Genomic DNA, 23,077 nt, shown 5'->3' on the forward strand with positions numbered 1-23,077 from the left:
TTCCTGCTTCCTGATTTTCCCATAAAATCTCAGTAGGGTGGCATGGGATGGGGTGAGGTGGACTGAGAAAATGACTTGTCCAAGATCACCCAGCTGGCTTCCATGCTTTAGGGAAGACTTCAAGATCAAATTGAAGTAACTGCATAGATTTTCTAAGAATGTAACTATATATATTGGGGGATAATCTGTACATTTTTGCAGATCTTTTTCTACCTTTAAAGTATTAGTATATCCTAATTTTTATATTTAGAAAAGCTGTTTAACCTAAAAAACCCACAGATATTAATATAGTAGCATATGTTTGGGGTTACTATGTTAAATTATATTTTAGTATTTTTATTCAGCTTTCAAAAATACTATTTGATTTTAGAAATAGGAAACTTATATGAAAATGTTCTAATCGTCTTAGACCACAGTTTTGCAACCCGCGGTTCCGGAGCCACATGCGGCTCTTTCAGCCGTCTCCTGTGGCTCCCAGTCCTCTGCCATGTGCAGTCCCCCCCAAAAAAAAGTGGGACTAAAAAAGTTCAACCAATCAATTCAAATATGCAGGGTAGGTGCATATCTCGCCTTGGCTCCACTCTTCAGTCAAACCCTGTTCTGCGCATGCGCGCATGTATGCGCATGTGCACACTTTTTTTGCGGCTCCCAGTTTTTCCTTTTGTCAGGGAACTAGTTCCGAGTGGCTCTTTCACTGTGTCAGGTTGTTGACCCCTGTCTTAGACCTACCATATAAAGAATACTGTCTTCGAGCGGTGGCGTGCTCCGACCCTCCGGTTGGCCCCCTTTTATCCGGGATTGATGGGGATTGGGGCCCTGGGCTCAGGCTTGTGTATTTTAATGCCAGATCCATTGCAAACAAGGCTCCCCTCGTCCGTGATCTGATCGAGGAGGAACACGCAGATCTGGCATGCATCACAGAGACCTGGTTGGGCCCAGAGGGCGGTGTCCCTCTGATTGAGTTGTGCCCTCCGGGTTTCTGTGTACTACACCAGCTGCGGGCTGAGGGCAGGGGCGGTGGGGTAGCGGTGGTTATTCGGGAGACCTTATGTCCGAGGGAGACCACCGTTGTACAGATAGGCGGGAATGAGTCCCTCCTCTTGATATGTGGCCCTCGGGCTCAGTTGGGCCTGTTGCTAACATACCTGGTGCCCATCTGTGTGGCAACAGCCCTGCCCGAGCTGCTCGACACCCTCTCAGGGTTGACGGTGGAGTTCCCCAGACTCATTGTTCTGGGTGACTTCAACCTGCCTTCTCTGGGAGTATCGTCAGAGTTAGCTCGGGAGTTCATGGCCTTCATGACGGCCATGGACCTGACTCAAGTAATTCAGGGTCCGACTCATGGGAGGGGTCACACTCTCGACCTGGTTTTCTTATCTAGACAATGGTTGGATGATCTGGGAGGGGGCTTACCAATTATTGTCCCCCTGTCATGGTCTGATCATTATCTCCTATGGCTGGTCTTCTGCTATGTCACCCCCTGCTGCTGGGCTGCGGAACCAACCAGGTGGTTCCACCCCAGGCGCCTAATGGACCCTGATCGGTTCCAGATGGCGCTTGGGTCTGTTCCTATCTCCCTCACTGACAGCTCGGCTGATGCCTTAGTGGATGCCTGGGAAAGGGCTGCCACTGAGGCACTCGACCGTGTTGTCCCCTTGCGACCCCCTAACCCGACGCAGATCCTGGTGGGCTCCATGGTTTTCTTCGGAGCTCCGGGAGATGAAACGTCAGAGACGGAGTCTAGAGTGCTGTTGGAGTTCCAGCCAATCTGAGCCTGACCGATTGCAACTAAGAGCCTTTACAAGGTCTTATCTCACTGCAATGAGGACGGCGAAGTCTAATTACTTAGCTACCCTCATCGCGTCCGCAGATAATTGCCCAACCGCCCTGTTTCAGGTTACTCGCTCCCTCCTTCATCGGGAGGAGAGGGAGGATCCCTTGCAGGGACAGGCCGAGGAGTTCAGTCGTCATCTTGCGGATAAAATTGCTCAGATTCGGGCCAGCTTGGACTCTGACTGGACAGAATCTGACAGGGAGGATTCGAGTGGTCTTGAAAGTGTTATCTGGACTGAGTTCGATTCTATGACCCCCGATGAGGTGGACAGGATCATGAGGAGGCTGAGCTCTACCACCTGTTTATTGGACCCGTGCCCCTCCTGGCTGGTTTATGCAGCCCGGGAGAAGACATGAGGCTGGTTCCAGGCAGTAATAACTGCATCTTTGAGCAAGGGTGTTTTCCCTTCTGCCTTGAAAGAGGCAGTGGTAAGGCCCCTCCTCAAGAAGCCCACCCTGGACTCAGAAATTTTGAATAACTATCGTCCTGTCTCCAACCTTCGCTTTTTGGCGAAGGTTGTTGAGAGTGTGGTAGTGCATCAGCTTCCTCTGTTCCTGGAGGAAACTGATTATCTTGACCCATACCAATCGGGTTTCAGACCTGGGCATAGCACAGAGACGGCATTGGTCGCACTGGTGAATGATCTCTGGCAGTCTCGGGACAGGGATTGTTCCTCTGTCCTAGTCCTATTAGACCTTTCAGCAGCTTTTGATACCATCGACCATGGTATCCTACTGCAGCGTCTCAGGGAGCTGGGAGTGGGAGGCACCGTTTTACGGTGGTTCTCCTCCTACCTCCTGGGCCGCTCGCAGTCGGTGTTGACGGGAGGACAGAGGTCCACCCCGAGATCTCTTGTTTGTCCCTCAGGGGTCGGTCCCCTCTCCCCTCCCTCTCCCCTCCTGTTCAACATCTACATGAAGCCGCTGGTGAGGTCATTCGTGGTTTCGGGGTGGGGTATCACCAGTATGCTGATGATACCCAACTTTTTCTTTCCACCCCGACCCAACCCAGTGATGCCCTCACCGTGATGTCCTGTTGCCTGGAGGCAGTCCGGGTTTGGATGGGGAGAAACAGGCTTCGTCTCAATCCTGACAAGACTGAGTGGCTGTTCATACCGGCATCTCGGGCTGACCAGCCTTCTCCATCATTAACAATAGGGGATGAGGGCTCGCAACTTGGGAGTCCTCCTGGATTCACGGCTCAGTTTGGAAGATCATATAGGAGCCGTGACCAGGGGGGCTTTTGCCCAGATTCGCCTGGTGTGCCTGGTGTGCCAAGATGCTCTACGTGCAGTCACTCATGCGCTCGTGACCTCCCGGTTAGACTACTGCAATGCCCTTGAGGACCACCCAAAGGCTTCAACTGGTGCAGAATTCAGCCGCGCGAGTTTTGATGGGAGCTTCCCGATACTCCCGTGTAACACCTCTTCTCCATGAGCTACATTGGCTTCCGGTTGCCCTCCGGGTGAGATTCAAGGTGCTGGTAATGACCTATAAAGCCCTAAATGGCTTGGGTCCAGACTATCTAAGGGAACACCTGCTGCCGGCATCATCTTCCCATCGTCCTGTGCGCACCCACAGGGAGGGCCTTCTCAGGGTACCGCCGGTTAATGAATGCCGGCGGGTTATTCCCAGGGGAAGGGCGTTCTCTGTGGGTGCGCCTGCCCTATGGAACCAACTACCCACAGAACTTAGGCCTGCCCCCGACCTTCGCTCATTTCGCCGGGACCTGAAAACGTGGCTCTTCGATCTGTTTGGTCCAGACTGTGGGGTTGTTAATTTAACTGGGTTTTAGATTTACTCTTGGGGCTTGAATTTAATTTAATTGTTTTAATTGTTTTTAATTTTTTGTATTCTTGGTTTTAACTGCCCTGTAAACCGCCCTGAGTCCTACGAGAATAGGGCGGTATACAAATCCAATTAAATAAATAAATAAATAAATAAATAAATAAATACGTACGTACGTACATACGTACGTACGTACATACATACATACATACAAATATATGTTAGGTGAAAGTGGTTTTCTAATTCTGAATGCCTAGAGCAAACAACTTATTATGACGTATTCTAGGATTCTGTAGCACTGTTGATTCCAGGGCTGAATGGTGCTTTAGAGCTCATGGCAATAAACATGAGGTATCTGTCTGAATTTTGTTAAACCCTAGTAATGTAACTGCCAATTGTATACAACCAATGGATGAATAAATTGATTAAATGAATAAATTATTAATAAATTTAAGAATTTTAAATTAAATAAACTATACAAATACATTAGTTGAGATATTCACTCATCATGTACCACACAATAGGTATTAAAACCAAAATCAGTCTTTAAAATCCTGAACAATAGCAGATAAGCATTCCATGAAAAGACCTCAATAAAATATTTTTGATATCACATTTGCAACAGAAAATACATGATTAAAAACCTAATCACATTAGCAAATGCAAAAAAGAGGCTTTGATATTCTATTAAGACCAAATTAAATAGATAGTTGAGTGTAATATTTCTTAACCTGGCATAGTGTTTGCACATTGTTTGCTAGGATATTATTATTATTATGTACAGTAAAATCTTACTTATGTTCTGTTCATGGAAGTCCCATTACCTGCAGTTTGAGAGAACATTTCCACCAGTGCTTTTTTTGTAAAAGAAAAAGGTGCCGGAACTCACACATGTCATACAACCTGCCTTGCCTACCCTACAAGGTTCCATCCAAAAAAGGTGCCGGAAGTCCGTTCTGAGCGTTCTATGAGAAAAAAAGCCCTGATTTCCACTAATTATATATCCATAAATTGTAAGACTGAATGCTTAGTGCTTAAGAAATGATTTGTTGAAAAAAATAAATCTGTTAAAGACTAGTAGTTTAAAATAAATCTATGCATACTTTTTTCTAAACTAACTATTGTAAATCAATGTGTTGTTTAATTTCTTATTCTATATTTAAAAAAGAGTTGGTGATAAGAGGAAATAGTAGAGTTCCATAAATAAGGTCCTAAGAAGATAGTATTTATGAAGGATCTATCTATTGCCTTAACTAAGTTTTTTACTTACTAGTTCAAACAACCAGATCAGTATATGCTGCCTCATTCTTTTTCTCCATTATATCTCATGGAGATATATATGTTTCTGTAGTGGTTATAATTTTTACAAGGATGGTTTGCTAGCCCAATCCCTAACTCTCCTCCTCATCCTTGAGATCAGCAATGGCTGATATGCTACATAGCACGGGAGGAGTTAATGCTAATGTTAAATCTACCAAAATAATTCAATTGATAAGCTTGATAAAACCAAATTGTGCTGTTGATTGCTACATAAACACTGAAAGTGCAAATGCATTTACATTTTAAGTTATTTTTTTAATCAACAACAACTTTATTGATTAGCCCTTGGGCCATATCAAAGTGCAAAGTTCCAGCAACAAACCGTCACCAAAACTTGATAAAAGCAATCCAAAATGGAATTTGATAAAATACAATTTAAAATGGAATTAAAATACTGTGCTACGTTAAATGTTATTTTCAAATTCTGACCGGACATAAGATAAGTTATTTTGATATGGGGATCTCAATGGGTCATTCGTTTGGTATATAGACCAAGATACCTGTCTCTCACCCTCTTATACAAAATGATCCGGTTAAGATCTGCATATGTGGGTGTCAGGACCCACCCCAAACCACGTCTTAGGAAGACAAAACTCTTGGAGTCAGGGTTTTAGTCCAAAAGAAATCTTTACTATGACATGCTCGGTTGTAGGAAATGAGACAGGGCTTAATATTTCCACGATGTAAACCCTTATAAAGAATTCCCGGTTTAACCCCCCTTAATCCCCATTTGGTCAGTCCCCCCCCCATCCTTCCTCTCGTATCATCCATCTCGTGGGAAAGAGGAAGTTAGGACCCTTTTGTTTATTGCTGTCTACCGTGACAAAACCCAGATGCTAGCCCCCCCTTTTGTTTCCCCAGTTCAAAAGGCTTCTCCTTTCCTTTGAAATGCCTATTGCCGGTTCAATACACATCTATCCTCTTCTCTTCGGGAGATGACAGAATCCATGGGATAATGTTTGAAACATTCCATTTATGAATATGATATAAATGGATTCTGACAGTCCGCTCTCCTTAGAAGAAAGATGTGTCCATCTGTAGGGGGAGAAAAGAAAAGAGAAGAAAAAATAACATGTGTAAATGTTAACTCGGTTTGTTTGGATATTCTGTATGAAATCTCTTAAGCAGCTTTGGTGCTTTAACGTGGTGTTTGCTGACCCATTCATTTTCTGAGGAGGGGAGGTGTTTCCAAGCCACTAGATATTGAGTTGTTCCATGATGTCTCCTGGAATCCAGAATTTCCTTCACCTCGAAATGTTGTTCTCCTTCCACCATGATGGGAGGTGGTGTTGGTGGAATTTTTGTTCGTAGGGGAGATTGTTGTTCTCTCTTTATTAGACTGCAGTGAAAGATTGGGTGTATTCGTCTAAGATTTTTAGGTAGTTCTAATTCAACTGTTACTGGGTTTATGATTCTTTTAATTGGAAAAGGTCCAATGTATTTTGGTCCTAGTTTTTTACAGGGTTGGAGAGACTTAAGGTATTTTGTAGACAGATATACCATCTCTCCCACCTTGAACGGTGTGGGATCAGATCTTTTCTTGTCTGCCTGTGTCTTGTGTGCTAATCTAGCCTCTGTTAATGCTTTTCTGACAATAGGCCAGGTGTATTGTAACTGAGCAATCCATTCCTTTAGTTCTGGAATTACCGGTTCTTTTGGAGTTAGATCAGGTATGGGGTTGAAGCTCTGGCCTGTGGCTACTTGAAAAGGAGTGTAACCTGTGCTGGAGTGAATTGCGTTGTTATATGCCACTTCTGCGAAAGGCAGCAGGTCTGTCCAATTGTTCTGCTGAAAATGTACATAACATCTTAAATATTGTTCAAGTACAGAGTTAGCCCTTTCAGATTGACCATTACCCTGAGGGTGATGACTAGATGTCAGTCCTTGGGTGGTTCCTAACAGAGATAAAAATTCCTTCCAGAATGCTGAGGTAAATTGCACCCCTCTGTCAGATATGATGCGTAGTGGTGCTCCATGCAATCTGTAAATATGTTGTACAAAAAGTTTTGCTAATGTTTTTGCAGTAGGAATTTTTGGGCAAGGTATGAAATGGACTTGCTTAGAGAACAGATCAGTAACAGTCCAGATAACGGTGTTTCCGTTGCTTTCTGGTAGTTCCACAATAAAATCCATGGCTATTTCTTTCCATGGGGCTGAGGGATTCGCCACTGGTTGTAACAGTCCTGGCGATTTCCCTTGTAACCTCTTGGCCATTGCGCAAATTTGACAGCTACCCACATAGCTTTCTATGTCCTTTTTCATAGATGGCCACCAAAATTGCCTTTTAGTTAAGTGTAAGGTTTTTACAAAGCCAAAGTGTCCTGCTGATTTTGTATCATGGCACAGTTGCATGAAATTGATTCTCTGTGTGGCAGGTATATATAGCTTCTCCCCCACCCACGGCAGTCCATCTTTAATTGTGCACACATGTTTATTTTTCTGGAACCATTCATCACTTTCCAAAGATTTCCTGAATTCTATTCCAGTTTGGCTATCTACCTTCGGTTTCATTTTTTCTTGTGCCCTGGTGGTGACTGGTGCTGCCAGTTGTTGTTTCGGTACAAGTGGTTTAAAGTCAGTAACTCTTGTGCTGTTATATTGGGGCATGCGGGATAATGCATCTGCCAGGAAGTTCTTTCCCCCCGGTAAGTGTTTGAGAGTGAAATTGAATCGGTGAAAGTGTTGGGACCAGCGGGCTTGCTTAGGAGTGAGCTTCCTGGGCGTTTTTAGTGCTTCTAAATTTTTGTGGTCAGTCCAGACTTGAAAAGGTATTTTATTTCCTTCCAAAAATTGACGCCAAGTTAATAATGACCACCTTAATGAGAATGCTTCCTTCTCCCATATTGGCCATCGTTGTTCAGTTTCTGTAAGTTTCCTGGATGTATATGCGCAAGGTTGCAACGCCCCCTCATCATTTTCTTGTAGTAATACGGCTCCGACTGCTACGTCGCTCGCATCTGCCTGTATTACAAAAGGTTTGTTGGGATCTGGGTGTTTAAGTACAGGTTCCGCAGAAAAGAGTCTCTTTAGCCTCTCAAATGCTGCTTGACATTCCATTGACCATTTCAGAGGCTGGCTGGGTTTCACGGGTGACCCCCCCTTCGTTTTCAACAAATTTGTGAGGGGCATGGCTATTTGGCCAAATGCAGGGATGAATTGACGGTAGAAATTTGCAAACCCCAGGAAACTTTGCAATTGCTTCCGTGTGCGGGGGGGTGTCCACTCTAGTACTGCCCTGACCTTCTCTGGGTCCATTTCGATGCCCTCTGGGGATATGCGATATCCCAGGTAGTCGATTTTTTCCTTATGAAATTCACACTTCGATAATTTAGCATATAAATGGGCAGCTCGCAATTTCTTCAGGACTGCTCTGACTAGTTTGATATGTTCCTCTTTGGTTTCTGTGAAGATAAGGATGTCATTGAGGTAAACCAGGACCCCCTTATATAGGTGCTCTCTCAGTACGTCATTAATTAATTGCATAAAGACTGCGGGGGCCCCTTGCAGTCCAAATGGCAATACTTTGAATTGATAGCACCCCATTGGGCAGTTGAATGCAGTTTTCCATTCGTCTCCTTCCTTAATCCTAATACGGTAGTATGCTTCCCTCAGGTCTAGTTTGGTAAAGATCTTTCCTTTCGATAGGTGGGATAGCATATCCTTCATTAGGGGAAGGGGGTATAGATTACATTCACTAATTGTATTTAGGTTCTGGTAATCTACAACCAAACGAAAGGAACCATCCTTCTTCTCCCTGAACAGAACCGGGGCGGCTACTTTGGGTTTGGCGGGCTCAATAAATCCTCTTTCTAAGTTTTTCTTTATGAATCTTTCCATTTCTGCCATTTCCCTTGGGCTCATGGCATACATCCTGGGTTTTGGGAGTTTTGCCCCAGGTTTGAATTCTATGGTGCAGTCTGTGGGGCGGTGGGGGGGGGAGCTCATCTGCTCTTTCCTCACTGAAAACCTCAGCCAGGTCCCTGTATTCCTCCGGTATCTCTGTTAGCCCCTTCTCTTCCCCCACTGCTGCTTTTTCCTCCCTCTGGGTTGGGGGGGTGTTTGGGGGTTTTACGTTTTCCTGTTCCCCTTTTGGGAAGTTGAGTTCTGCAGTCCTCCAGTTTATCCCGGGGTTCCATTTCTTCAGCCATTCCAGTCCTAAAATCATTGGGCATGCCATGCCTGGGGCCACTATAAATGTTATGTCTTCCTCATGGGACCCCAGGGACATGTGGAGTGGTAGAGTGGCTAGGGTAGCTGGTCCCCCCCCTGCTATAGACCCATCTAATTGACTGAAGGAGATTGGTTGTTTTAGCCTCCTCACTGGGATGCTCAGTTCCTCCACCAGTGTTGGGCTGATGAGGCAGCGGATGCAGCCAGAGTCTATCAAAGCTTTTATTTCATTTGCTTTTGGTGCAGAGGAAGCTAATATAGTTACTGTCTTAAGTATGGGTGGAAGAGGTCCACTTACCAAAGGTTCTCCCTCTGAGCTGTCTTCCGAGGTGTCCACCGCCCCTGCAGTGTAGGCCGGAGTCCAATCCCAGGTTTTGGCAGAAATTGTGGACTCTACAGCCTCTGTCCCCTTCATGGAAGATTCTTTTGGGTTGCTTTGAGACTTCCCCAGCTTTTTGGAAGATGGTGCCTCTGTTTTGCGTGGAGGGGCTTTCGAACGACATTCTGCAGCACGGTGGCCCTCTCTCCCGCAATTGAAACATCCCTTTGATTTTTTAGCCGTGGCCGGTGGGTTTTCCCCCTCACGTGTTTGCTCGAGTGGCGGGCGGCCCCATGGTTTTCCTCTGCGTTGTCTTTTCAATAGGTCTATTTCCACTTCCTCTGCCAGGACATACCAGTCATCGAGATGGTAGGGGTCTCCCCGAGGCAGGCAACCGTCATACAGGTCGTAGTTTAGACCGTCTTTGAAATGGCTGAGGAGGATGTCTTCTGGCCAGTTCAGCTTGCTGGCGATGGCTCGGAATTCTTGGGTATATTCGGCCACTGTTCTCCTGCCCTGCCTCACCGTCTTGATTCTCTCCCGGGCCTTCCGGTCAGCCAAAGGGTCCTCAAATCGTCGTCTCAAGGATGACATGAATCGGTTGAAGTCGTTGAGTTCTGGGGCGTTGGAGTCATGCAGGTTCACCACCCAGTCTGCGGCCGTCCCGTCCAGGGCAGATTGCACAATTCGGATGCGTGTTTTGTCACTGGGGATGTCCCGTCCGTACTCTTCCATGTAGCTGAGGACTTGGGTTAGGAAAAATCCCAGTCGTGATGGCTCCCCCTTGAATTTTGCTTCCAGGGGTGGGAATCTTTGGCTGGAGCGTTGTCTGCGCCGCGGAGTGTATCGCTCCTCATCTCGATCCCCATCTGTGGGTCTGGGGGGGGTGGGTACCGCTGAGTCAGCGGCTCCTGTTCCATTGGACAGCCCTGGGGTTTCAGGTGTTGGGTCCCTTCCGTTACCCCTCCAGTTGCGACCCCAGGTGTTGTGGTTTCCAGCTCTCTCCTCCCTTAGTGAGCTCAGGGTTGTTTTCATCAAGTCAATAGCTTTTTCCAGAATCCGCTCTTCCTCACTGGCGTGCAGGGAGTTCTCCATCTCTTGTTTCCATTCCGGTTGGTGGTCGCTCCGTCTCAGGGTCACTTCTCTCGAAGCCTTTTTCCACTCACTTTTCCTTCCAACGCCCATCGACCACCGGGGTTTTTGTTCGTGCTGCTCCGTTTCCTCCCAGGAGGAATATGATGCCTCAGCTTCCCAATGTTTCTGGGAGTTCGGCTGGGGGGAAGGCTCCTTCTCCGTGGGGCTTTCTTCCCTTCTTGCTTCATCGTCAGACATCATATTTATTTGCAAAATCCCCCGGTAAGGTTCTTCTTCCCGGGTTGATTTTCGTTGCAAGCCCTGTCTAATGTCAGGACCCACCCCAAACCACGTCTTAGGAAGACAAAACTCTTGGAGTCAGGTTTTTAGTCCAAAAGAAATCTTTACTATGACATGCTCGGTTGTAGGAAATGAGACAGGGCTTAATATTTCCACGATGTAAACCCTTATAAAGAATTCCCGGTTTAACCCCCCTTAATCCCCATTTGGTCAGTCCCCCCCCCATCCTTCCTCTCATATCATCCATCTCGTGGGAAAGAGGAAGTTAGGACCCTTTTGTTTATTGCTGTCTACCGTGACAAAACCCAGATGCTAGCCCCCCCTTTTGTTTCCCCAGTTCAAAAGGCTTCTCCTTTCCTTTGAAATGCCTATTGCCGGTTCAATACACATCTATCCTCTTCTCTTCGGGAGATGACAGAATCCATGGGATAATGTTTGAAACATTCCATTTATGAATATGATATAAATGGATTCTGACAGTGGGACTGATTGGGGTAGATTGCAAGGGCGACTCCGAAATATAATGTTATCATATTTTATCTATATCTTAAATTTGTATTTTATTACTATTAATCTTAAATTGTATTTTATTTTAATTCCAATTTAAATTGTATTTTATCAAATTCCATTTTGGATTGCTTTTATCAAGTTTTGGTGACGGTTTGTTGCTGGAACGTAACTGTGCTATGTTAAATGTTATTTTCAAATTCTGACCGGACATAAGATATTTTGATATGGGGATCCCAATGGGTCATTCGTTTGGTATATAGACCAAGATACCTGTCTCTCACCCTCTTATACAGACAACAGTCAAATAGCATCCAGGTCCTCTACCTCTGCCGCTCTGCAAATGCAGAGACGCTCATTGTACGGTATAGCATGAAATCTCCCATATCTGACCATTGTATCAAGCTGTTCGAATCTCGCTCTCGTAAATATCTCCCTAAGATGTTTTGGGAGTTGTAACTTCAAATAACTGTCCACTTGAAAAGTACATTTGTATTAAGTTATTTATAGTCACCCTGCTACCACTACTAGCTATAAAGGTAGTATTCACATTGTGTAGGATACAGTGAGGGGAAAAATATTTGATCCCCTGCTGATTTTGTACATTTGCCCACTGACAAAGAAATGATCAGTCTATAATTTTAATGGTAGGTTTATTTTAACAGTGAGGGACAGAATAAAAAAAATCCAAAAAAACACATTTCAAAAAAGTTATAAACTGATTTGAATTTTAATGAGTGAAATAAATATTTGATCCACTATCAATCAGTAAGATTTCTGGCTCTCAGGTGTCTTTTATGCAGGTAATCTCAGCTTGTTACCTGTATAAAAGACACCTGTCCACAGAAGCAATTAATCAGATTCCAAACTCTGTACCATAGCCAAGACCAAAGAGCTGTCAAAGGATGCCAGGGACAAGATTGTAGACCTACACAAGGCTGGAATGGGCTACAAGCAGCTTGTTGAGAAGACAACAACAGTTGGTGTAATTATTCACAAATGGAAGAAACACAAAATAATTGTCAATCTCCCTCAGTCTGGGGCTCCATACAATATCTCTCCTTGTGGAGTTTCAATGATCATGATAATGGTGAGGAATCAGCCCAGAACTACACGGCAGGATCTTGTCAATGATCTCAAGGCAGCTGGGACCATAGCCACCAAGAAAACAATTGGTAACACACTACACTGTGAAGGACTGAAATCCTGCAGTGCCTGTCTGAAGTTTTCCAATGAACATCTGAATGATTCTGAGGAGAATTGGGTAAAAGTGTTGTGGTCAGATGAGACCAAAATCAAGCTCTTTGGCATCAACTCAACTTGCCGTGTTTGGAGGAGGAGGAATGCTGCCTATGACCCCAAGAACACCATCCCCATCATCAAACATGGAGGTGGAAACATGCTTTTGGGGTGTTTTTCTGCTAAGGGGACAGGATAAATTCACCACTTCAAAGGGATGATGTACCATCAAATCTTGGATGAGAACCTCCTTCCCTCAGCCAGGGCATTGAAAATGGATCGTGGATGGGTATTCTAGCATGGCAATGACCCAAAACACATGGCCAAGGGAACAAAGGAGTGGCTCAAGAAGTACATTAAGGTCCTGGAGTGGCCTAGCCAGTCTCCAGACCTTAATCTCATAGAAAAACTGTGGAGGCAGCTGAATGTTCGAGCTGCCAAACATCAGTCTTGAAATGTTAATGACTTGGAGAGGATCAGCAAAGAGGAATGGGACAAAATCCCTCCTGAGATGTGTGCAAACCTGGTGGCCAACTACAAGAAACGTCTGACCTCTGTGATTGCTAACAAGGATTTTGCCACCAATTACTAAGTCATGTTTTGCAAAGAGTCAAATACTTATTTCACTCATTAAAATGCAAATCAATTTATAACTTTTTTGAAATGCGTTTTCCTGGATTTTTTGTTGCTATTCTGTCTCTCACTGTTAAAATAAACCCACCATTAAAATTATAGACTGATCATTTCTTTATCAGTGGGCAAATGTACAAAATCAGCAGGGGATCAAATAGTTTTTCCCTCACTATATGTAATATCACCTATCTTTTGAGTATGCTGAATAGGCTGTAGGCTCAGAATAGGCTGTAGGCTCACTTTTTCAGAGGTCTTACCAGTGTATAAGGAGCAAAATGGAAAAGGCCAGTGTATAGCACAATTTAATATGTGGCCAAAGGAGTGGAGTAAAGGAGAAGGCTTTGGTTATATTAGTCACGATGTCTGTAGCTGGTCCAATGAAAAAAATGTACAAAAGAGATGGTCTGCATCCATCCAAGAAAGGGACTGAGTTACTTGGCAATAAATTCACAGCTTTTCTGGACAAATTAAACTAAACAATGGGGACAGTGAGTTAATTGATACAGAACATCACTGTCCCCGGCAATCTAAGGGGCACTCAGGCACCACACAAGTTATCTAGCAAGTAAACACAGGGTCAGTCATAAAGGACTCAAATGTCTATACAGTACACGAAATGCGCAGAGTATGAACAGTAAGCAGGGTGAACTAGAAATTCAGGTAAATGAGGGCGGATATGATATTGTTGCCATTACGGAAACATGGTGGGATGAAACCCACAAATGGAACACACAGCTAGAGGGATTTAAATTATTTAAAAGAAACAGACTAAACAAAAGAGGAGGTGGAGTTGCTCTCTATATAAGAAATAACTTTATCTCTACAGAAATAGAGCACAACAGTGATGAAAACTGTAAACATGAATGCATTGGGTCAATATAAAAGGGGTAAAAATGACATTGCCATAGGTGTATACTATAGGCCGCCCAACCAAGCAGAGGAAATAGATGAACTTTTTGCTAGTCAGCTAACTAAGGTATGTAGGAAGCACATCACAATAGTAATGGGGGACTTTAATTACCCTGATATCAACTGGGAGACAAACTCTGCACCAAGTGGAAGATCAAACAGATTCCTGACAAACCTAGCAGACAACTTTCTCTCCCAAAAGGTAGAGAAGGGAACTAGGGGATTAGCCATATTGGATTTAATTCTCACTAACAGAGATGAAATGATAGAAGGTGTCGAAGCCACAGGAACCTTGGGGGGAAGTGATCATGCAATATTGGAATTCAACATTCTGGAAGCACAAGCAATAGAACACAGTCAAACTAGAGTCTTGGACTTTAAAAGAGCTAATTTCAATAAACTTAGAGAGACCTTGGGAAGAATTCCATGGATGAGAATCCTAAAGGGGAAAACAATTCAAGAAGCTTGGGAAATTTTGAAAAGTGAGATAATAAAGGGCCAGTCTAGCGCAATACCAACAAAGAAGAAAACTAAGAGCTCTCAAAAGAAACCAGCATGGCTGCATAAAGAACTCTCTGATAAATTGAAAGATAAAAAGGACAAGTATAAGAAGTGGAAAGAGGGGCACATAACTAAGGCAGAATATCAGCAAACAGCCCGTGCCTGCAAAGATGAAGTAAGGGAAGCTAAGGCTCATAATGAACTAAGGCTTGTGATCAAAGTCAAAAATAACAAAAAAAGCTTCTTTCAACATATAAAAAACAAGCAAAAGGTTAAGGAAATTATTGGTCCAATAGTGGGGGAAAATGGCAAGAAGGTGACAAGCAACAGGGAGAAAGCAGAACTCGTTTTTTGCATCTGTCTTTACACAAAGGGAAAAACCAGTCCAACCTACCAAAACCAGTGCCATAAAAAACAGAATAGAAACGCAAGTTAAGATAGGCAAGAAAATGGTAAGTGAGCACCTGTCCAGCCTAGATGAGTTCAAATCACCACGACCAGATGAATTACACCCCAAGGAACTGGCAGATGTGATCTCAGAACCACTGAACTACATTTTTCAAAGATCCTGGAGCACTGGGGAACTACCAGAGGACTGGAAGAGAGCTGATGTAGTTCCCAACTTCAAAAAAGGGGAAAAAATAATAGTTCCAGGAAACTACAGACCTATCAGCCTGATCTCAATACCTGGGAAGATTCTGGAAAAGATAATCAAACAACAAATCAGCAAACAACTTGATGCTGCATTAACAGAGGGATAGAATCAAGATCATGTGAAGTACTAATACCACTTTACAATGCCTTGGTAAGGCCACACCTGGAATACTGCATCCAATTTTGGTCACCACGATGTAAAAAAGATGTCGAGACTCTAGAAAGGGTACAGAGAAGAGCAACAAAGATGATTGGGGGACTGGAGGCTAAAACATATAGGGAACGGTTGCTGGAATTGGGTATGTGTAGTTTAACAAAGAGAAGGGTGAGGGGTGACATGATAGCAGTGTTCCAATATCTCAGGGGCTGCCACAAAGAAGAGGGAGCCAGGCTGTTCTCCAGAGCACCTGAGAGCAGGACAAGAAGCAATGGATGGAAACTAGTCAAGGAGAGAAGCAACCTAGAACTAAGGAGAAATTTCCTGACAGTTAGAACAATTAATCAGTGGAACAACCTGCCTCCAGAAGTGGTGAATGCTTCAACACTGGAAGTTTTTAAGAAGAGACTGGACAGCCATTTGCCTGAAATGGTATAGGGCTTCCTGCCTGATCAAGGGGTTGAACTAGATGACCTCCAAGGTCTCTTCCAACTTATTATTATTATAAAACAATCTCAGTTTACTGGAATAAATGTTTTGTTTCCCTTTGTTCTAGTTACACTGCTTGGATAGGCTGGGATTTTTTTAAAATTTTTTAATTTAATCCCATTTATATCCCACCCTTCTCCAATAATAGACACATATCCTTGTGTCTATTATTGACCTCCTTGGTGTACTGTACCAATAAAACAATGATTTAGGATTGTTACTTGTAGAACACATTACTGTTCCAAAGAGAACTAAGCTGCTCAGTAATTTAATATAATTTTTCTTACTGTTTCATTAATGAATGTGATATATACTGAAGTTTATTTGTTAAAATATTTCACTAAGATGTAAGTACCAATAAAAAGTATGGTAATGCCTTGCTGAATATTATTTCATTTTATATGTGTATAAATAAAACGTTTGCTAGAAAGGAAACAATAAAAATGTTCCGATTGCTTTGTATATTTCTATTATTTTCAGTGGTTTACAAGGTATTTTTCTAGCTTCATTGCTCATATATTCCTATATACCTGACTTGTTCCACTTTAGAGTTTAAAACTGGATGCTAAATTTCTATGGAGCAGTCAAGCAATATGCTGCTACCTTGTAGCAAGAAAATGTTTTCTAAACCATATCAATATCATTTTACCTGTTTATCCAGTATTAATTATTTCATTGGAATTAATTATTTCATTGGAATTAAAGTTTAATAATTGAAAGTAAGAACGTGATCCTAACAACAGGGCAGCTGGCACGCCAATAAAATCTTTTTTTAAGGTATTTTTATTCCCAATTTTTATCAACAATTCAAGATGGTTGAATTGAATTAGTTAAATTATATGCATTCACTTTTACAGCATTTTCAGTAGAATTTAATTTTATCATTGTAGATATTTTGTATTTCATCACTGAAAAAGCAATTTTAACTTAAACCTAAGTTATATTTCAAAGTTATGCTTTCAGGAACAAAAGAGAACATTTTCAACATTTTCCCAGTCACATAGGTACAGTTGGGGAGAAAGTTATTATGCTTTCTAAATACATTTTCACATTCTAAGTATTTGCTTTTATAGGGCCATCCTCAGCTGTCTCAGTAATTAAGTGTAATTCAAGTGTAGCAGTATAGGTAGTCCTCAACGTATGTCTACAATTGAGCCCCAAACTTCTATTGCTAAGCGAAACACTTAAGTGACTTTTTTCCCATTTTACCACCTTTCTTGTCACAGTTTTTGAGCGAATCCCTGCAGTTATTAAATTAGTTGTTAAATGAATCTGGCTGATTTTGCATGCCTCGACTTACAACAGTTCTCTTAGTGACTGTTTGAAGTTACAATGGCACGGAAAAAAGTTCCCCCCAAGCCACAGCCGAGCAAGACACCTGCCTGCCCGCCCGGCGGTGCTCTTCCTCCTGTCCGAGGTTTTCATTGTTGTGAGAATTTCTGTTGAGGATTGGCAGCAGGGGAGTGTTTGGTTTTTATTTCCCCCGTCTGCTGGGTGGTTGCAGCAGGTTTTGGTCACTTCACATGATCCCAGGACACTGCAACCATCATAAATATGAGTCAGTTGCCAAGCATCTGAATTTTGATCACATGACTATGGAGATGCTGCAACTTTCATAAGGGAAAAACGATAACAAGTCCCTTTTTTCAGTGCCATTGTAACTTTGAACAGTCACTAAACAAATTGTTGTAAGTCAACAGTTGTATTGTTATTTGGTAATCACTTATACCTAAGATACTTCAAATTCTTTTTCTAGTAAGTCTTTAAGGGATTCGCTTATGAAGTCTTTGTCTAGGACAGGGGTCGGCAACCTCGGCTCTTTTATGACTCGTGGACTTCAACTCCCAGAATTCCTGAGCCAGCTATAAAAGAGCCGAGGTTGCCGACCCCTGGTCTAGGAGAAGCAGAAGATTCCATGCAGTAGTCTTTGGAGTGCTAGAAGCCAACTAGAGGTTGTCTTTAACAAGTTTATAAAATGAATTCTTGTTTTCATTTTGTTATTTATTATTCTGTTGTCATACTTTATGGAAATTTATGTATTTATGTGTTCTGTTTACTTAAAGGGCAGAAAGTAGATGGCAAAGTGTTGTTTAAAACATATTTACCATATCAATATTTTCCCTCTTTTGTTTTCTTTTTTGCTGCTTTGTTGGATGAAGGATATTCAGAAAACCCTTTTGAAATCTCATCTGTCATGCATACTGCACCTTCAACATTTTATAAGGGTATTACTATTTATTTTATCAAAATAACATTCCATAGAAACAACTGGAATGAACCATTCTAAAAGGAAATATTGAAATGTAGAAAATTGCATGAAAGTAGAAAAATGCACGTTTTTACATTTTTTCATTACATGTAGAATTTCCATTTTGAAATATTGTTTTAGAAACATCTGATTGGATATTAGAATAAATAAACATGCAGTTCAATCTATGCTTAATTATCTGGCAGTATCTCACTAAGCATACTTACGGATTTATTCAAGGTGTTAGTCATATTTGGTAATAATTTGGTTATTTATATCATATACACTATGTCAGTTAATCTTGCAGTCACTAATTCTCCAGCAGTTCAGAATGGTACAGATCTTAAATAATTAACTTTTATTAGCTACCAAATATGGTCCTCTTATTAAAGCAGTTAAGCTTTTGCTTGGTTAATATGCCTTCCTTCCTTCCTTCCTTCCTTCCTTTATATTTCTCATAAGAATGATATAAGAATGTTCTTCATATTGCGGTTTTCAGTGTCTACAGCAGTAGCTCCTGCATGGAATAAGACTATAATATGGGATTCTACTTTTTTGTTCTCTACAATTTATATGTCACTTAATCCAACAAGGCTCATATCCATATTTATGAGATAATTAATATTGTTTGAAAATTATCTCCATAATTTAAGATTAAGACAGCCTTTATTGTCATTTTTTTTGCTGTGAGCACACTGGAAAAAATGAAATTCTGTTGCCTGCTCTCAGAAGAAAGTATATATCTACCCCACACATATACACATGCTATATACATACATATATATACCTACACCCATACATATACATAACACACATATAGACAATATGTATATGTATGTATGTATGCATGCATGTATGTATGCATCTATCTATCTATCTATCATCTATCTATCTATCTATCTATCTATCTATCTGTTTTCGTAGATTTTCATGGGTACAGGTATGTAGGTTTTGGCGTATTTGGGTCTTTTCCCATGTAAGATTGAGAGTGTCTTGGCGACGTTTCAACGTGGTCCCACTCGTCATCTTCAGGCTGGTGTCTTTGGCTTCGTGCTTGTGCGAGCAAAGCGTGATCGGAGCTGCCGTCTCTCTATAAATATTGGTGGGATTGTGTGTGGTGCTGGCTTTGTTGCTGTAAGAGGGTTGGTTGGCTGTGTTGTTACATCCTGATTGGATGATGGCGTTATTGTTTGCAGCTTAGTCGGCTGTTTTGTAACATCCTGTGTGTCTGAAGGGAGGAAGTTTTTTATTCTTTTCTGACTGCGTTCTTGTGTTCTGTCAGAAAAGAAGAAAAAACTTCCTCCCTTTTCCAGCACCTTAAAGCAACAGGACATGAAATTGACTTTGAAAGAACAAAATTAATCTCCAAAACTGAACACTACAATAAGAGAATAATTATGGAAGCCATCAAAATAGGGAAACACCCCCACAACATGAATAAACGTGATGATACCTCCCGCCTACCAGACATCTGGAAACTAGCCGTAGTCAACAAACGAGTCCCAGCCACAAAAACTGACACCGGACCCACAACAACACAGGACGCCACCACCAATCATCCTCACCAGACTCAAACCCAAACCCACCCCATAAACAAAATGCAACCACCATCCAGAAGCCAAACCACGGCGGCATCTCCAGCTGCTGCACCCCCTCCCAACCCCCACACAAAACAAACTGACACATGCCATGAACACAAAGCCAGACCGCAAACTCGGAGCCAAACCAGAGCCTGGGATGTTATACCACAGTCTTCTGCTCAGGACATTACATCACAGAACTCAGGAGGTTACAATATGAAAGCTCAGGATGTCACAACACAGCCAACCACCCAGGATGTTGCAGCACAGAACTCAGGATATCACTACACTAGAGCTCAGGATGTGTTACAACACAAAAGACTAATGGGCACACAGCCAACACCTCAGCCACACAGGATGTTACAAAACAACCGACTAAGCTGCAAACAATAACTCATCATCCAATCAGGATGTAACAACACAGCCAACCAACCCTCTTACAGCAACAAAGCCAGCACCACACACAACCCCACCAATATTTATAGAGAGACGGCAGCTCCGATCACGCTTTGCTCGCACAAGCATGAAGCCAAAGACACCAGCCTGAAGATGATGAGTGGGACCTCGTCGAAACGTCGCCAAGACACACTCAATCTTACATGGGAAAAGACCCGAATACGCCAAGACCTACATACCTATACCCGTGAAAATCTACGAATATATATATTCGATATATATATAGGGTATGGCTGACTGAAGAGAACAAATGAGTGTGAAATGGCCATATCAGCCTCCCTTTATATATCACTGTCCATTTGTGGGGTACCACAAGGTTCCATCTTAGGCCCAGTACTCTTCAATATCTTCATAAATGACTTAGATGATGGAATTGAAGGGGAACTCATCAAATTCACAGATGACACCAACTGGAAGGAGTAGCCAACACCTCAGAAGACAAACTCAGGATCCAAAAAGAACTTGAGAAACTCAAACAATGGGCCCTATGCAACAAAATGAGTTTCAATGTGGAGAAAAGCAAAGTCTTACTCTTAGACAGAAAAAATCAAAGGAACAAATACAGATTGGGTGAGACCTGGCTTGGAGGCAGTAACTGTGAGAGGGAATGTGGAGTCCTGGTGGATGATTACTTAGCTATGAGCCAGCAGTGTGCAGCAGCAACCAAAAAAGCTAATACAATCCTGGGTTGTGTAAACAGAGGCATAGAATTAAGATCACGTGAAGTACTAGTACTACTTTATAAAGCCCTAGTAAGACCATACCTCGAATACTGAAGCCAATTTTGGTCATCATATCACAAAAAAGATGTTGAGAGTCTGGAAAAAATTCAGAGAAGAGCAATTAAGATGATCAAAGGCCTGGAGACCAAAATGTATGAAGAATGGCTGGAGGACTTGGGTTTGGTTAGTCTAAAGAAAAGAAGTAGGGGAGACATGATAGCAGTGTTCCAGTATCTGAGGGGCTGCCACAAAGAAGAGGGGGTCAGGTTGTTCACCAGAGAACCAGAGGAAAGGATGAGAAACAATGTGTGGAAGTTGATCAAAGAGAGAAACAACCTGGAATTAAGAAGAAATTTCCTGACAGTGAGGACAATCAACCAGTGGAACAACTTACCTCCAGAAATCGTGGGTGCTCCATCGCTGGAAGTTTTTAAAAAGAGGCTGGAGAATCACCTGTCTGAGATGGTATAGGTCCTCCTGCTTGAGCAGGGGACTGGACTAGAAGACCTCCAAGGTCCCTTCCAGCTCTATTCTATTCAATACATAGTGGAAAGAAGAAACTTGAGAGTTCACAAGGTTGATATTATGTGACTGAATCTAGATGTTGTGCTTCAGATACCACGAAGCCTCCTCCCAGAAGATAACAAGGAAAACAGGTCATGAAGAGGATGAGTAGTGTCTGTTAGAGTTTACAGCTCACCCAGCACAAAAATAAGTCCAAAAAATAAGCACACATTCAAAATGAGCAGGAGACATAGTTTAGAAAAACTTTATAAAATATATATAAACATGATACATACAGTTTCATTCAGCTCTGGGGAACATCAACAACTCTTAACTTGGAGATCAGAAAAGGAACAACACAGAGAGAAGACTAAAACATGCCCAGACCTAGGCTGGATCACATGTCTTACCCTGCCAATACTGTGTCTTAATCAAAAACAGTTCTCATTGGCTGGTTTGTTGCTATGGCTATTCCAATTCATAAAATTTCTTACACAGTGACAGTGTCTCAGACAATATTGTGGATCCTGCTTGAGCAATGGTTATATGCTATGTCCTGGATAGAAGAAAGTGAACTACCGATTATCTTTTCTGCCATCCTCACCACTCTATGCACTGCCTTCCTGACGGAAGCAATAATGCTTCCAAACTACACAGTAATGCAATATGACAGGATGCTCTTGATTGTCCCTCTATAGAAAGTGGTAAGAACAGGGGAAGGAAGCTATACTTTTCTCATGCGATGCAAAAAATGCAAATGCTGCTATGTCTGCTTCAGCAGTGACTCACAGTTGAGTGACCAAGCTAGCCTACTTGTAAGCTGCACACCCAGAAACATGATGCTGTTAACCACCTCCAGAGGTGAATCATTAATACACATAGGTATGTGGCTGTGCCTGCCTTTTTTGAAATCGATAATGATCTCTTTAGTTTTTCCTACATTTAAAACAAGGCTGTTTTTATTACACTAGTTCACCAAACCTCCTACTGTTGTATCATCTGCATACTTCACAACATGGTTGGTGGCAAACCTTGCACCACAATCAGTTTCACAATGATGTCAGGCAGTCAAATTATTTGATTATTTGTAAGGTTGCATAGCTTTTGTACAGGCTAGTCCACTGGAAAAAAGTAAATTTTGGACATTGAATATTCCATTGTCAGCCCGTAAGTACACATATAACTCCAGAGTCAGCCAGTAAGTACACATACATGTTCATAAAATATGCACATGTGCATGCACACACACAAATATACATACACATAATTTCAAATTATGTTGGAGGCTTCCATCTATAACACCTTTACCCCACACCCCTAGAATGCTTCTGATATAGTCTTATACCCCTTACAAAAGTTTGAAATAATGGCAACAAATTATGCATTTATACTATAATTTTGAAAACCCAAGTTTTCACATCCCTTGAAATATCATCTCGCACCCCTGGTTGGGAACCCCTGATCTATAAGCTCATTTTAGAGCTGAAAGAAAGTTTGTCTCCTTGATGCTGTTTGCAGGAGAACCATGTTTGGTAATTGAAATAAGATAAAAAGTATTAATTACGTTTAAGCAGAATTTCTAAACATAAGAATTCACAATAAATTGTTTTACCCATTCTATTTTGTGAAACTCAGATAAATGAAGTTAGACAGCATTGAATACATGCAGCCTTT

The 23,077-nt window shown here is 42.3% G+C and overlaps 1 protein-coding gene across 1 annotated transcript in view; it reads left to right on the forward strand.

The window, feature by feature from the left end:
- NRCAM (neuronal cell adhesion molecule) overlaps positions 1–23,077 on the forward strand; it is a gene marked incomplete at its 3' end in the record, with an annotated part of 181,743 nt that overhangs the window by 125,490 nt on the left and 33,176 nt on the right. The window lies entirely within an intron of this gene.

This window comes from Vipera ursinii, assembly GCF_947247035.1.
Source record: "Vipera ursinii genome assembly, chromosome: 6".
In the NCBI taxonomy this organism is placed as follows: Eukaryota; Metazoa; Chordata; class Lepidosauria; order Squamata; family Viperidae; genus Vipera; species Vipera ursinii.